The 18,031-nt window shown below is 45.4% G+C and overlaps 1 long non-coding RNA gene across 1 annotated transcript; it reads right to left on the reverse strand.

Moving 5' to 3' along the window:
- Positions 1-857: 857 nt before the first annotated feature.
- Positions 858-12,762, reverse strand: LOC147247853 (uncharacterized). Its single transcript, XR_015109505.1, has 4 exons — positions 12,712-12,762; positions 4,411-4,503; positions 2,440-2,516; positions 858-1,372 (listed from the first exon to the last, which is right to left on the reverse strand). It is a non-coding gene; the product is annotated as an uncharacterized LOC147247853 (long non-coding RNA).
- Between the last annotated feature and the right edge of the window lie 5,269 nt (positions 12,763-18,031).

The raw sequence follows: 18,031 nt of genomic DNA on the forward strand, positions 1-18,031 counted from the left end.
GTGTGATTTCATCAGACCCACGAGTTCGTTATGACCAGATCAGTAATGCCAACCCAGCAAAATGTTTGCAGCATGAGAGTCAGCTGAAAGCAGGACCCCACACCCTTTCCTCTCTTCGTGAGAAACCAAGGGGAGACATGGGGAAGAGGCCTCCCCCCCATTCCTGCCCAAGGGTTTGAGTCTAATTCAGACAAGATGTTGAATGTTCAACAGCCTCTTTTTCTCATTTGCAGAGCAGATCTAGATGAAAAGGTGGCGAGCGGCAGGAGCAGAACTCTCTGGAGGGGTTTCATTAGATATTACAATATAAGCTTCCTCCAAGGCCAGGGTCAAAGATGGCTCCTATTTGCACCTTATTTCATGGCCAGGGAGATAATCGACCCATGCAGAGTCCATCTGGTTCACATGGAGGTCTTGTTTAGGAATGGCCTTAGTAGCACGCAATGTGATGCAGCTGAATGAGAGGCAAATACGATCTGTGAGGTTTGTTTTCATTTATAAAAAGAAAGTTAAATTTAAGCTTCATAACCCTATGAAATCAGAGATTAATTTCTCTCAGTGTGGCGGGTTCAGGTCTGGGAACTGCGACGATCTCATGAGAGCTATCAGTGTTGTCTTTGTGCAGTCTCGCTGAGTGCGATAATGCCAGTGTAACCTCCGCTCTGTCCTCATGGTCTGCTTTTTTGTCCTTCACAGGCGGTAATCAGATATAGTGGACTGATTGTGGAACAAACGACCCGGGGCAGGAGTACGGTCTCACCCTTAAATGATGATGTCATCGCTCCCATGTGACAGAGCTCAGTTTCAGCGTCAGATCAATTATTCACAGCGTTTAATTGGATCAGCTGAATCCAGATCGCTCCAGGGATCCATTTCCAGTAACAGCAGCTGCAAATAAACCCTGAGCCAGCACACAAGACAGAAGGCTCCAAATCGATAGCAGCCACAGTCTGCAGCACACCTCTCTGACTTTATAAAAACTACCCAGAATGATAAGCTGCTTCTGTTGGAAAGCTGCGATGTTGAAGTATGCTTTTCTTTTTCCGATTAATCTATGCTGCAGCTCCACACAGGAGGAAGACGCGGGGGTGATGATCTCAGAATGTTGGGTGAAGGCCAATCTGTGATGATGCTGCACTCATTAATCACACAGTCGCGTACAGTGGTGTTTGCAGCCTTTTAGTCATCAGATATTCCCCTGGCCTCTCCGCCGCGCCTGCCTTCAACTCATTATGGGCCTCCCAGTCAAAGGTGGCCTTTGTGAAGGGGGTCAGAGCTGACCAGGATAGTCCTTCTTAGTCCCGGGTTTCAGGATATAGCACAGAGAGCTTTCCATTCACAAGGTGGAGATCCAAACACAAGGCCCATATCTCTGTGGAAATAGAGAAAGAGCAGCCCATTCATCTTTTGAGGATGGAAGTCACATGCAAAGTTTTTTTTTCTCCAGTTAAACACAGTCATCTGCTTTCACACAAACCAAGGGTTGGTCTTGTCTTTTTTTTTCTCCCCAGTTTTAACCACCAGCTGTTTATACAGCATAAGTTCCATTTAATTGATAGAAAATGAAGTATTAGCTGATCCAATGTACACACAAGTGAATGGTCCTGTTAGACATTGTGAGGCCAGTCGTTGCTGAAAGACTTCAGGTAGCAGGATCATGCGAGTCCCCTGAAGTCATGAATACTTCTCTTTCATTCCCGCCATGTATGCGGTCTTACACTACCTGAAGAGCCGGGGCTCACAAAGTCCCGAGTGTCTTCTGGCAGGTTTTCAGACATGGACGTGGGTAAATGGGTAACAAAATAACCCTAGCTGTGACTATTCATAACTGGAAAACATGACTAGCCATCACATCGCACCCTTCTGCTCAGTATCCACAGAGCCCATGGCTCACTGCACTCTTTGACCTTGCAGAAAAATTCACAAGAGCAACTTTTTATGTACGACAGCAAATTAAAGTGGTTTCTTTATTACTGTCAGTGCCAGCTTTGTTCCAAAATGGAGCTAAACATAATTAAAAATCAAAGGGATTTCTGCAGCAAGTGTGCCGATCAATCTTTCCCAGGGTCTAAATCTATTAATAATATGTGCTGAGGGGGCAAGGGTCGCCCCCGTATGTACAAACATCAGCTCCAAAGGGCACAGTGACCTTGTGATTTGTGACCTTTTCAGCGCTTCTCTTTGACCTGAGGGGACGGGCTGTGGAGACGCAGCTAATCTGCTTTGTTCACCACTCAACTGCAGCTCTAATACGACTATTGATCTAGAAAGGTATTGAGCCAGTGTTCTGGGATGAGCTGGCTGAGGTTTTGGTTAAGTGGTGGTGGGCAAGTTGAGATTTTTCAATCAAGGTCTTTCCCTTTTCTTCACACTGGGTTATTTTTAGACCATAAACCTGCACAGACGCTGACGTGGAGCCTTGTATGTGTGTCATTGTACCTGTCTGTCTGTACGCATTCGAGGACGTCCTGGTGATTAACAGCTCACGGTGTGTGGCTTTCACATGATTGCAGATCCTGAAAGTGGGAGATGTGGGACAGGTTACATATTCAATATATGTTCATCATGAAAAGGCATTATGTGAGGTCCGCAGACACACCCAAGTGGAATTTACTGGCTAGCTGTGCAATAATAACATGACATGATGTGTGTGTGTGTGTGTGTGTGTGCGCGCGTGTGTGTGCGCGCGTGTGTGTGCGCGCGCATGTGTGTGTGTGTGTGTGTGCGCGCATGTGTGTGAAAGGCTGTGTTTGTAAAAAGCTGCTGTTCATTCATGTTATGAATTATGTGATTCAATTTTGCGCTTGACTCACCCTAGCATGCACCATAATGTTTAGTTAGTCATATGGGACATCATATGGGGAATGGTGGGCTTGTACTGGTGCTGCAACACTGCAGTCTGAACACTTTCCCAGGGAACCTGAGAACATGTCTGGGATTTCATGGGTTTCTTGAGTCGCTCCAGTTAGTTGTTTGATCAATTATTTGATCCAGATCCAAGTGTCTTTTGTGACAAACATATTCATCCCCATCAGGAGGATAATTACTTTCTGTCAAGCTATTAGTGCATCACATTCTTGGAATAAGAAATGGGTCTTTACTTAAATTCAAGCCCGTTACAAATGAGTTCACACATTGCACATTAAGCCCTTCATCGTCAGGTAAATCTCTCTGCATTTCACACTGGATGGCGTTTGTGTGTGTGGTGACATTCCTGCACTGCCGGGAGGAAGTGTACTGCACGCAGAGGTAGAGGTAGCTTCTGCTAACTCCAATGTGGATGAATAATTCAATCATGTGGCAATTACAGACCTTCCATACATGATAGTCCATACAGGGGTTGTTTGAGTAAGCCTCGGATGTGACGACTACCTCCGGTTAGCCCTCTGATAGCTTTAATGGGGATAAATAATTGAATGATGTGGCCATTATGAGACCAATTGAATCAAATTGTGACAATGACACGTCATTTTGAAGGGGTTATGTGACATTCGCTATGTGCTGGTTCTACGATTGAAACAGTCGAGGTGCGGTAGCTTTCAGCGGAAACGATGATGTAATGCTCCACACTCTAGATTTAACTTTCATCGACCACATTCATCATTTAAAAACCTTCACTTTCTATGTTTACATGGTATTAGAAAAGTCAATTTACTGTGTTAGGCCAAATAAAGTTAGGGTTTATGTACTCCCAGCTTCAGAAAGGCAGAGCTATCATCAGTGTTAGCGCTGTTAGCCCAGCCAAAAGTGAACTAGCACACAGTGTCAACACCTACAGTATGTGGATTCACATTCAAAGTAACTCATATTTTACATGAACTGATGTTTTATGTGTTACTAACACTGTCATGTCTTAATATACTAGGACTACTTAATGTTTATTATACTTCCTTTTGGTAGCACGTTCTCAAATATCTCAAAAGGTAAATGCCAGAATGTTTTAGGGGGTACAAGATTTAAAATGTTTGGGATTTACGTATGTTGGCATGTTGATGTTAGCATTTAGCTCAAACCTTTCTATGCATAGTCTTGATGCTCTGTAAAGAAACGAGTAACAACGACAGCAGCAAGTGCTTGTCTCAAGACTCCTATGGGTCCTAAACCTAACCGCCTGGCCCATTATGTGCCGTTTCTATCTCAGGAACATAGAACAATGACCCAACACTGAATAGTTGGTGAAATTCTGACTAACGTGAGCTGGCTATTTTTGACTATTTACATAAATATTCTCTGCTGTGCCCTGAGCCCTGACAAGTCTATTTCAGAACATCCTACTGGAAAAGGCCCAGAGACTGGGCTGCTGTCAGTACCACATACAAATCCTGGTAGACTCCTCAAAAACAGAATGACTCACAGAGTGATTGGACAGGGAATAGAGTTGCCGAACAAATCATCTCAACAGAACCACACCTTGTTTATTCACTGCTCCTCTCCTTCCCATTCAATGAGAAGATGATTGCTGCCTTGTATACCACAATTCAGTCATCGTATCTTGGGTGTTCTCTGAAAAAAAAAATGCATGCAACACTTTCGTAACAAACACAACCAGACAGGAGAAAAGGCTTGGATAAGAGAGCGGCAATAGTCAGAAATGACATTGGGTTAAATACATTTGAGCTGCAGAAGTGTGTTAGGGCAAAGAGGGAGCTCAAATGGAACAGACAGGCCTCGGTTCCTCCAGGGCGATTATGAAACTAGCCTTTACAGTGGAATGATTCTCCATTCTGATGTTTTCATGAAACATTTCTATTTCTGGACTGTCCTCCCCTCACCCTCGCGAGGAAGGCACACAAACATCGGAACATACTCAGCACATTGGACATCACTCTGAAGTTTATCGAGGATAGCAGAGGTAGTCATTTATACATGTAACAAGTGCAAAAGAGTGTTTCCCGGCGGTGAGGGACATGCACTCACATGAACATGCATGTATGCACAAATTGAAAGTCAAAAACAGGATGGCACTTTCTCTTTTCATGGGGAGATTTTGTATGTCAAGACTGAGAGAAGCAGATTTTTTGTGCACCAGCAGATGTCCTTTTGGACATGCACACACAACCTGGCACAGTCCTTTTCCTGGCGTTCACATGAATGATTGTAATCAGAGTTGAATAACACTGACATTGCGTAATGCTTCTTTGTTTTCCCAAGGACCGATGTGGAAACTGCCCTGAACAAAAAGTCATACAACAGCTAATTCTCACTCACATCTCCCACGAAGCACAACAAATCCCACCCCCACATGCTGATGTCCCACGCACACACATTTGGCCCTGTGGCAACAAATACTTCATGTTTCCTTTACGGAGTGAGCTAACCAGTCTGTGCGTGTATGTGTTAGATATTCTGAGCTCCCTCGGCCAAGTCTGCCCTGCCCCCGTTAGACAGCAAAACACTCGCATGTGTAATTTTCGACCCGGAGGGTTGACGAACGAAAAATAACAGTTGGTCTGCAAGTGAGTGTCGCTAACTTGTGCCAACATATATTTTGTTTCTCCTTTTTGTAGACATGTGTGAGCCTGGATTTCTTTGTGTATCGTAATAGCAATGCTCTCTATCTACCGCCTCTGAGCAGTGTCAAAGGTCACGGCGCATATTGTCCCAATATGGAAACTGCTCTTCCAGCTCAAAACCTGTCAACACTGAGGGTCTTACCCAAAGAAATCAGGCTGACTGAACAATTAACAGAATTTTTTTTGTCCCAAATACACACATGCATGGGATTTGCAGTTAAAAACATCTCTCACTCTTTTCTCTGTCTGTAATCTTTAATATAGCATCTGAACCATCTGGCTCCAGCTCTCATGAGAGGATGGAGAGGAGTTGCTAGGAAGAGTGCATAAAAGGATGGAAATGAAAGGCGGAGGACAGAGGGGGAGGAGGGGTATCTGCTGTAAAATCCTGTTATGCAACCCCTTTTTCTGTTGCTGGCGTATTGCATCTTTTAAAAATGGAGGACAAAAACAGCTTTGCAATTAGCGCTCTGTGTCCTGAGGGTCCTGGTCTCCCCCAATCACATCACTGTGTCCTGCTCTCCCTGCTGTGCGTGTTGCTAAGCAGATGATGTGACTCAGGAACACACACTGCTATTCTTATAGTGTCAGCATGGAGCGGCGTAGACTCATAGCACTACTCCGCCTGCATGCACGGTGACGTTTCCTGGAACAGAGCAGTCAGGCAAATGAAACCAAGCTGGGTTGTTGTTTTCCCTGCAGTTTGGCCGTCTCTACCTCGACTGCTCCCATAAAAGCTGCGAGAGTCTGAATTTTGGATGCAGCTTTAATTGATTTCTTTCATTTTGCATGCTTTACGGCAACTTAGGGTGGGGTCTCCACACACAGGGGCTTCCTCTGTGGTGGGATAGGGTGTTTATGTGTCTGGCCTTGTTTCCTGACTCTCAGATAAGGACCACCCACCAAGGCATCATCACTCCAAATCCATCAACAGTTAATGATCTCTGGGGAGGCTCCAACATTGTTACAGCAAAGCAGAGATGTAATTACTCAGCGTTTATCAAAGTCTCCGGTAACATAATAGTTAAACAGTAATAAATGATATATGAGGAATGTTTCCTTTTGTTTTACACCTTGTTAACATACCATTTTATATCATGTGTTTTCATAAATAAAACACAGAGGCATGTTTCCCCCCCAGGGCGTGCTTTTATAAGAGGCAAAAAAAATATCAGGTTTAGACATCCTAGCCCACGCAAGGCCTTTTATCTTCATTGTTCCACTAAATGTTGTAGAGTTCTCTCCAGAGGTTAATCCCAGCTGAAACTAGGTGAATGTGTAATCGGAGCCTGAAAAAGATTGCATGTTGAGGTGGTTCCGTTAGGTCAGGCAGCAATAAAATGATGCCTTGCTGATGCATTCAAGAGAAGGAAAATACTCTTTGTGCTGGCTGTATTAAAAGAATGCGGATGCAGAGGCTGTATTTCATTGTTCCATGCGGCCACAGCTAATGGCCTCCATCCTCACTGTGAATGGAAAGTATTTGTGTGAGAGTGTGATGCATTATTTAAGAGTAAAAACGATGGAGATAGAGAGGCCCAGTGGTGGCGGGGTAGTATTGATTGTGACAGGCCAGCGGAGACATGCACACCTCTCTTAAGTGTCTGGGGCTTCTCACAATGCCCTCACAAATCAGCTTTTATTGCTCCAGCTTTGGAGTCTCCACAGTCAGCAGCCTATCAGGCAAAGCAGCTTAGCAGAGATAGCCTGCGGCAGTCCCACCGTGGGTCCTAACGCTATCAATCGATCATTCATCACCAGTCCCTCAGAAACTAAAACAAGCAGCCAAAAGACAACCTGGGGAGGGCGGCGGCTGAAGTGGACCGTCACACAGCTCTTGGCAGTGTTGGACAACCATGTCAGGTTTTATTTTGGAACAGTCCACCGCCTGTTCTGTGCAACAGAAATTGAAACATTTGAGGAGGAGAGAGAGAGAAGGAAAGTAACGAGAAAAACTTTCTGAAAGAGGTCGAATGAAATGTGGCCCCCCCTGGTGCCTCCTCCCTCCCTCCTCCAGCCCTCCTGCACATTCCTCTCTCCTCAGCAGATCTGGCATGCCCCACAGGAGGCGGCGGCAGCAGCAGCACAGTAATCTTTTCAAAAGGGCGGATTTGAGTGGCCGCCAGGGCAGCCAGCCAACTATTTCTCATTTGGAGCTGGCCTGGAGATGACCCTCCTGTTGGAGCCCCACTCTCAGGAAAAACAAAAACGCCAGCACCAAGTGAGGGAGCGCCTTGGCAACGCTGGAGAGCCGGGAACAGACTAGCAAAAGGAAAACAGGGAAACCGCAAGCCTGCTCTCGGGAACATCTGCACTGCCTTCCTGTGTAAAAAGAAAAAAACTTAAACTTAATACTGTCTGCATGAGCCCAAGGGACTTCACGAAAACATGGGAGGGCTGTGTTTCATTCTTTTTTCTTTCTTTCTTGGAACTCTCTCTCTATGTCTTTTTTTTTCCTTTGTCCATTTCCCTCTGTCAAACAATTACCCCCGCCTTGCTCCCTCACTGGAAGTCCACCCTTAGCTTGGGAGGAACTGGTCTGGGTCCCTGTTATGCTTGCTCAATGATGGATGGACAGGAAAACTAAGCTCCAGCATTCCTGCTTTTACAGTGGGGTGAGCGGGTGGAGGGAAAGGGGGGAATTCCTTAGCAACTTTGTAATCACTATATGTTTGACAGCAACTACAGTGACCTTCATCCAAAGTTGCGGTTAACCCCCAGACTAGAGCAGCCAGTAATTATCTGGGTGTTTCATGCTAAGGTAATAGAAAAAAGGGAAACAGTGAAAAAGACTGACAGGACTTTATGAGTCAGACCTTAGACATCAAATTCCACATGCTGGGTTCAGATCTTGTGTCTGTTTGCAATGTTTACGGCCGCTTTCAGCCATGACTCGGCCGCAAGGCCAACGAGACGGCCCTGTGGCCAGTGCTGGGGATGGATCAGGGGACAACAACAAAGAAAACCCTTATGTTTTCCTTCTAGACCTGTCTCTCAACCCCCAACATACTACTCCAAAAAAAGGGGGGGGGAGGGGGGGCACGCTCCAGTAAAAACTCATCACACATCTGCCAGATCCGCTGAGGCCTGCGTCCAATTATCCGCCCACCATGCTGGAATCCCAGGCAGGCTCTGTCCGGCAGAGCGTTTGATGTTGCCACGCAACATTTGACGGAGAACAGGGTGGCTTTGAAAATCAGAGTGTAAACTTGCCTGCCAAGTTTGACGTGAAGAAAGAGGGGATAGTGGTGGTGGTGGTGGAGGGGGGCGCGCTGCTGGGGGAGACAAGGAAAATGCCACAAGATGGAAAGCAGCTGCTGACGGCTGGGAAACATTACTTTAAATGGGCCCAAATGTGGCGGAGCCCTACCAAACCTCAGCCAAGTGGTCAGCATTTTATTCTTCTGGAGGCTTTTGCTGATGTGTACAGCGTTAGACGTGTCGACCAAGTTGCGAAAGCACAAAAATCCCATTTGAACTCTGGGGTGAAGCTTCTCTGATGATTATACATGCAGCAAATGGTGTTTAAATTGCTGTTGACATCATTCCAAAAGGGGTCAATATGATTTTTTCACACTAAGTATCATATTTCACATAAAATCCCAGACTAAATCATTTCATGTATAATTAGTCTTCTGCTACAGGCAGACAGAAGCTGGACTGGCTCTTTTTGAGTCACCCTAATTATCATTTCCGAACACAATGATGAAGGTAAAGTGAAACCACGGCTGATACCAACCTCCCGAGGCAAATTAGGTCACTCTACTTCCAGTTTGTTTGGAGTCTTCCCCCGTGACAGTATCAACACCATCATCTGGAAAGGCGACACCTGCTAGGCATGGCTACCAAGGCAGGGCCACATAGAATGACCTGGCCGCACAAAAGAAAACAAGTACAGTAGAAGACTTGCATTCTTTCCCACGATGACTGGTAGAGCGAGGTAAAGTGAGCCGGATTAGTTGCAGTCCACACAAACACCATCACTCACACACAAGCCCACACCCGCCTTCCACTGCTGTCCAGTTAAAATGTCATTTTTGGACTAATAAAGTCGTATCATTTGAATTGTTGGATACCGGGTAATAAAACTTGCTCTAACCATGCATAATGCAACATCATAACCCCAAACTGACACCCCACACCGACACACCTCTTCCCCAGGCTGTTGAGAGAGTAAACAGTGATGCTGGCAGGTACATTTTAATCACCTGACTCTCAAACAAGCTCAGCAAGGTTGAGCTGTTTTGTTTGGTATCACCTACAGAGGTGACGTGAGCGTTGAAAGGTATTCCTGCTGTCACTCACTAGTTCTGGGGCCACGTAAGAGTGCAATATTCACCCATAATAAGGCAAGCTTGGATCACATGGTGTAGGAGGAGCGTTCATGACTCGCACAAAAAAAAAAAGACAGCTATGGGAGCAATGACACACACCCACTGTTGTCTTCTGCAGGACTGTAGTGATACGTGACGATCCCCTGACTCTTTGTCTCGCTCCATTTAAGCTGCAGATAGTGTTGCACGCTCTCTTCCGGATCCCCCCCAACTCATAAAAAAAGATCACATTGTCCTCTTTGACACGCTGGGCTGCATTATCTGCTCAAACTGGTCCAATTCACCACCATTCTCACAGACGTCGCCCACTAGAACACATGATGGAGACATACTGGATACATGAACGCTGAGTGGACACAAGGACGATAAGGATAAGAATTTAAAATGATAAAAACCAGAAAACATGTTTGGGACTCAATCAGTGGTTTCTGATTAGTCTCGGATTCTGGAACATTGCTGTGGGTATACTGTACTCTCTGTTGCTCTGGGTTCTGTTGTTTTCAATCACCCTCGCTTTGGAAAATAACAGCAGCCTCCGAGCGAGCGCGTAATAGCAGTAATCCTGAAATGGCAGGTTTATTCAAATGTTGTGTTCAGGCAATACGGCTGGATGGCGCAGTTCATTTTGTAAATAGATGTAAACACACAAACCAACTATGTTTAAGACATTTGCAACGATGTTCTTCTCCTTCACTGCATCCCGGGATTAGCACCGCCCACGACAAGTATGACAGAAGGAATAGAACCAAGCCAAAGTGTGTCTTCTACTATGTAGAATAATTACAGGCTGAGCCAGATGTCTGATGAAATTTCATTGGAAAAAAACGAAATGTTAAATCAACTAAGAAAATGAAAGTGATTGATCAAACCAAATATTTGATTCAATAACTCAGCGTCAAATACTTAGAATGTCTTTCTTTTTCAGTGTGGTTGACGATTCAGTTGATCAACGAGCTTAATATAATTCTAGCTTTATTGCAATGTGCACTACGTTTGACGATTGTGACATATCACACATCAATGATAACATTTTTCCACCTGTTATGTCCCCACAAAATGGCGGAGGTACTTTGTCTGTGCATGGCTCAAAGGAAAATAAGTAAATAAACATATAAACAAATCGTGTTTGAAAGGATTTACCCAAAGGGCATCAGCTGACTGTCTACAGCTGCTTTTGGCACTTCCAGTGGTCTCCATGGCAACAGCACTTCCAGATCTGGCCACTGCCACCCTCGCGCCATCATAACAACAAATCCCATTGATGCATCTCTGGAATGTGTTGGCCAGTTTCTAGGGGAAACCTGAGGCCATTCGTGCAGCCGCTCACCAGTGAGTGAATGTACAGTTGCAGCGTAGACTTCGGCACGTCGACAGAAAACACAAAGATGAGCCTCTCACAGCTCTTGAAAAAAAACAAACGAATATATTTTGCCTTTTCTTCTCTAATCTGCAGGCTCTGAATATATATATGTTTGAGCGTCTATGACATATGGAATTCACGGGCACATCTCAGTCACACTCGTTTGAAGACGTAAACGTGTGTATAAGCTGTGTTGTCACTGACGGCATTTTTCAGGGCTTAAAAGCTATTTAGCAGCGATCCAGCTGCATCTCAATCATTTGACACTAAGCTTTTGACTCATTAAGATGTAATTGCTGTTGTCAAGCAACTGGCGCATCATTAGTCAAAAATTAATTACGTCTCTATGTAGAGCAGCCTCTCTGTAATAAGCCAACGTGTAAATAAAGACTGAAGGGGGCCTTAGAGCCACACCAGTCAGGGTGAGGTATATGCTGCGGATCAACAAGAGGATGAGTGATACATTAGTGAACCTAATGAGAGAAAACTTAAACAAAGCAGGTCAAAGACAATTTGTTTGATGGCTGTGAATTCCAGTAATTCCTGTGTATACAAGTAAATATGGGTCAGCTCTCTGGGAAGAGCACTGTCGCCTTCTTTCAGAGGAAGTTATGTGATTGCCACATGAACTAATATGTGTCACTTGGATGGAGGTTAATTGGAGAGACAGACCTGGTATGGCTGCTCTCGTCTCGCTCTAAAATCATCCATGGAAACACAAGGAGCGATATTGAGTTACTTTAATCAACTGCTTCATGCTATTGATCTTGTTTCCTTCTGCGGCTACTTTAGCAGTGCATGGTTGGGCAGATAACACTGTGGTCTTTGTGTCGAGTTCCCCTTCCCCCCGTGCAACCTCCTTCCATCTGACGTGGCTAGTAACCCAAGCTCCAAGTCACGAGCTGCCCTCCTTCCCTCTCTAAGCAGGTAACAGGACTAGCTGTCACCATGGATACAAGCCACAACCATGTTCAGTCTGAAGACAGAGAGGGAGGTGCAACACACAAGGGCGAGTCAATCACATCCAGCATCTGCTGGGCTGCACACACGCACACACGATCTCTTTCTAAGTGCATATTTCTGCAGCGCAAGATGCTCCGCTAAACGCTGTAAATCAGGGGAGAGGGAGAAACGCATGACCGCTGCTCAGAATAGCATGATTAACAGCCGTGGAGCAGTGGAGAGCAAAAGCCTCAGCTACCAGCTACTGTGAGTCAGCTGTAGATGCACTCAGACCATCTGGCTGCTAACTCACAAGCAATGCTACCGGCCAAAAAGAGAAAATATGTAAAGGCGTGATGAGTGTGCATGAAATTCCACAAGATTTCAGCTTTGGTTCACCGGCACAGATGTGTTTAAAACTCCAATTCAACCACAGAGCCGTAAAAGCATTTCTAAGCCGATATAATAAATCAATAATTGGTTTGCTTCACATTTTGGTGTTTCAAGCATGTTTGTATTTTTTATCATTCTCTCGTATGTGTCAGTTTTGGAGGCTTCCTACCTGCTGCATTACAGCTAAACATTCCCTGTATTTGTCTTTCCACCCACCCGTCCATTCATCTAACTGCAACCCTGTTAGATTGTTGCCATGGCAACTGGGAGAGTGAGCCAGCTTTGAAATGTGATTCCTCCATAAAATTACAATGAATCCATTCATATGGATTTGTCGTCGCCGCCACAGCGTGTGACGAGAATACACATCGGTCTGCAGGGGCAATCTATATTGAGGGTGTAATGTAAGAGGAGGGGACGTGCGAAACCCTTCAGCTAATTTATTCCTGTTGTTATTTTACTAGATGGAACACCTGCAGCCATCGGTCCTCCCCCAAGTGTTATGATCTCCTTAACATTTAGAAGGAAATAAAGCGCACGTAGATTATGGAAAATTAATCAACTTTAAGAAGCCACCCTTCTGATTTTAATGAATTCAAGCACACAATTAGCATCGGTTAATTAGCATCGGTAGCATACCTCCATCAATCCTAATAACAACAATACTGCAGATTCTCTTTGAAATGCAAAAGCTGTGGAAACGCTTTGTCCTGAACATGAAAGACATTTTAGACAGCCAAATAATAAATTCTCCTCAATCCTCGTCTCATCAGTGTTATCATTATTCTTATGAATAAGGACATCGAGCCGACGTGCGTACTGGATGAATCACTCCCAGTCCCAACCCACTCGTCCTCATGCATAAATTCTTATTTGTTCCTGCATTAGGGTCACTCTACAGTAATTGTTTGTTTTACTTGTGATGATTGAATAACATCCTCGCTGCAGTACCATGCTGTGTTTACCACATGTTGCTATGGTTCATGGGCTCCTTTAATTGGATTATATTGTTTCCTGGGAAACAAGGTAACCCAGTGTTTTGCACAGCAACCTTGCCAGTTTATCCTGTTAAGATGTACACTGATTATGTATCAGACAAGCTGATCTTAAATATACCGAGGTTAGGCGCTGGAATGTTGAGTGTACGACTTTTGGAAGAAACGTGTGAGGTCTCATACAAATTCAGCAGTGCAATGGGTGGATTTGTGTTAAAGTGCAGGGTGACTCTTTGTGTGCAGGGACACCGGAGAGTGCTGTGTCCATGTGAGCTGATGGGTGAATCATTACGAAGATAACGCACAAGCTGTTAGCTTTTTGTTGGCGATTGTCAGGGCAGAGAGCAAAAGCACTGTGACAAGTGGCATGTAATTACCATGGCTCACTGCCTCGGATCGGCCCCTAGGAGCTGGACACTCTCACGCATCCCCCATATAAACAACAGCAAAAAAAAAAAAAAAAGGCAACAACAACACTAAAATGTCCTTGAGTTTGTCACCAGGGCTGCGAGCGGTCCTCTATCAGAAGCTTCCAGACTCTTGGTCCATTCAACGCCTGAGTAACTAATCGCTTTAGAGGGGCTAGGAGCAAGCAGAGCCCTGGGGAAGCGAGTAGAACTACTGCTTCATTGCAGTTTGGGGGGGGGGGGGCACAAGGCTAGTGTGGTGCTTGAGTGACAGAAAAGCTCTGAGAAATGAGAGGTTGGCAGGAGGATGAAGGAGATGAGTAGGATATGAAAGGAGGGACTGTTGGGAGTGCCAGCAGCATATCAACACCCACCTGACTACAGGAGGTAATATTTTGGAGGTAATATCTGCCCGCATTCACTTCCTCTTCTCTTTTCCAGAAGTGTGAAGAAAGAACAAGCGTCTGTTCTAACTGTAAATCATGCAGCATCATGCAAAATTGATTGGCCTGAAAACTTCTCGATTATATAAGTTTGCCTGCATGCATGAATCTGTTAATATGTCTACAGTGCTGTGTTTACAGCTGCGTGTGCATGTGTGGATGTCTCACGGCTCTGCACAGCTGCTGTTTTGAGAGATGAAGAGGAGCCTGTCTCTCCTTTTTTATCTGATGCGGGAGATGATTGGAATATTAATGGACTATGCAGCACAGAACACAAGCAATAATCCAGATTATTCAGCAATCAAGACAGTGTGATGGGGCAAGGAGGGAGTGTTGTTCGTGATGTTCAAACTAGTAAAACTGCTGTGTTTTATTGCATTTTTATGAGCGTCTTTCCAGAGCAACTTCACGTTAGCTCATTGGCCCTCCGTGAATGGAAAAGAACCCTTGAGGTAGGGAACAGAAATAGTTTCCCTTCAAAGCGCGTCTTTCATCACCTATTCGTTTATCATATGCCACCTCTATCATCTCGCGGCGCATGCTCGCTGCACCAGAGCCGCCAGCCCGCCGGTATCAATCATTCACCCTCCCACACTCCTTCGTGTGAACACGCCCCGCATGGAGACAGAGGGACAGGAGCTCTGCTGTCATTAAATGAAGGGGGATGAAAGAGAAAAGCTTCAAAAGAACAGACATGGACATGTCAGATGAATGACACTGCTGACATGGGTAGCAGGCAAAAGCAGCATGATACTGGTGATGTAAACTCTCATCAGTTGCTACACACAAGCAGCCGTTCCATAAAATCATGTTCCTTTCATTTTTGCATCTTGTATGATCTCTTACAGGAAAATTAATGAGAGCGAGTATGTCACACTAACTACGTGTGTTTACCATGGCAACCGTCTCCTGTTCCTGCTGTATCATTGCCGGCAAGTGGCCACCAATAACAAGAGACGAGGAGATTAAACGCATTCAGGCGAAAATTTGAAATTGTATATTTCACACGCATGTGACCTTCTGGATTGTAGTTGTCCAATTTCTCAGCATTGATGTGTGAAACAGTACGGTTCATCTGACCGGACTGAGTTCAGCGTCACCTTTGACAGACAGTGAGCCTTTGTGGGGGTGTTTTTTGACCACTTTGTGAAATGATCTTGTATGACAGCATTTAAGCACACCCCAGTATGAATCTGCAGATAGTGTCAATGTGCGTGTGTGTGTGTGTGTGCCTGTGTGTTCGTGTGTGTGCGTGTAGTGTGGGGTGATCCAGCTTCAGGGATGCTAGCAGTGGTCTCCACTGGAGCCATGCCAATGTCATTTCACAGCACTAAGCCTTGTAAGATAAGATGGGGGACATCCGACCCTGACCAGCTCAAATGAATGGGATGTCACTTCTGCTTAGAACCACGGGCCTCGTCCTCTACGCTGGTGAGCCGCTGTGTTGGTGTGGACTCTAAACAGAGAGGACATATCCAATCCAATGGTGAGATGTAATAAGATTTCCCCCCGTGCTGGCAGAAAGAGCCAGGACATCTGTTAGGTGATAGCTGATTTTTAATCTGGCCTTGGTAATTGCTCTGAAACAATGGTCCTGTCTGAATCCTGCAGGATTTCTGTGCCGCCTCGGGCAGGCGCACGAACAGGTGGGTTATCTCCTTTGCCTTTAGAATTTTCTCACTTTCTGAAATGCAGCTTCCACCAACAAATATGTACAATTAAAATAGCGGAAAGCTGCCAGAGGAGGTAATTAGATGTGTCAGTGGTGCCAGCGCAACCTCAGACTGGCATAGAGCATCTAAATATTACCCTCCTCAGATGAGGTTGAAAGGTTGTTTATTTCAAAGTATGGGCTGGTGGAGTTGCCATGGTAACCTTTCATGGGTCTGGCACTGGCGGCACTAAGGCGGAGCTTGGCGTGGGCCTGGGAGGCAGCAGGCACACAGGTGCCCAGCCAGAGCAGCTGCCTCCCCTGTCAGATAAAGAGCGGTTTGTTGTTTTCTCCCTTTTCTCCCCCAACAGCCACGTCAATCTCCCCTCGCCCTTTTCACTTCTCTGTCTTCTTTTTCTCCTTGGCCTTTGATCAGGGATTGGATTTGCTGGTAGAATGACAGAGGCAGGAAGTGCTCGGAGGCACAGGAGGGGCTGCGGGGCCCCAGGGCTGGGGCCAGAGCTGTCCACAGTGTTCTCTGTTTCCCTGGGCCTGTGTCATCCCTGGCTTGGCCCTGCAGTCACAGAGGCTGGCTTTCAGCCTTGACTCTCATCATGATCTATCTGTCAGAGCAGCCCAGACCCCCCGATCACAGAGAGGGAGGGTCGCTGCAGATTGAAGTCCTGCCTGGATGCAGCCCGGGGCACAATGGCATCATGTATTTGTCCACAAATCACAAAGGTAACCTTCAGTGTGTCCCCAAGCAGGATCGTGACCTCTGACCCCCATCTGCTCTGTCCAGGATCAGAGGATTTCACCTCTCTTTAATACTATCGACTTACTTCAATATCAGTCCCCGACACAGTAAGGAGTAGTATCAGGCGTCTCGGCTACCTGGCTGAGAACATGTCTTCAGCGTGGAGCCGAACGATCAGCTCAGTAAAAATCAGGATAATAATTACCAACTGAAATGAGACAAACTTAATATGAAGAGAATATGGATGGGAACTAGCAGGACCTCGTGATAAGAAGAGATACATGAGTACTGACGGTTTCATCACAATATATATATTGTGAAACAGAGCAACACATATTGCGATACATAATTTACTGCAAATTTCAAAATTGAGATTAAAATACGACTTGCTGTGCAGCATCTGGGTAGTCAAATCATATGTAGGCTGCACTTCTATTAACCTGGTTTGTTTGTTTTTTTAAATCAAAGTGCACCTGAATGTTGGATTTCAGAGCTGCAGGCGGTGCTCTCATGGTGTCCGCCATGACAGCCTACCTTCTGACTGACTGGTGCAGGTTGGATGTAGGTGATGGGAGGCAACAAACCGTGAAGCAACATCCACAGCACAGGAAGGTTGTATTAATACTAGGAGCTACAATATTTGAGCAGTATCGTGATAGAATATTATGATATATTGCTGTATCGATGTACTAAAACAAATTTTGGTGCAGCTGTGCAATCACATGGAAAAAGGCAATGCTAGATGTTCACATATGCTATAAAAAAGTCAGCGACATAACATATATAAATAATAAGAACAGTACTTATACTTTCCACACTGCACGATGTGTTTTTATATTTCTCTTCTGCTGAAATGTGTGCACGTGTGTGTATGAAAGTGTAACACAGTGCCACTTGTTCCATTTGTGTACATTACAGTACATGTGTACAGAGGAGATGACAGCCAGGTGGAGGTTGACCTCCACACACACACACACACACACACACACACACACGCACACACCTGTGAGTCCTGAGCTCTCCCGCAATGCCCGGCTCTCCATGCACTGTTTATCCTGTTTATTTGACTCATTGACAAAACACACTCTGTCACTGATCTGTTGCATGTGGCTCGCTGCCAGGGAAAATAGCCGTGATTCCAAGAAACCTGACGGTGTGGTCACAGAGGCCATGATGATGACATGTCAGCACAAGGCTAACAAAGCATGGACCTCATAGTCACAACTCAGCACAAAC

This window comes from Aulostomus chinensis, chromosome 16 (assembly GCF_037954235.1).
Source record: "Aulostomus chinensis isolate RoL2024-O1b breed Wild chromosome 16, RoL_Achi_v1.0, whole genome shotgun sequence".
Taxonomy (NCBI): Eukaryota; Metazoa; Chordata; class Actinopteri; order Syngnathiformes; family Aulostomidae; genus Aulostomus; species Aulostomus chinensis.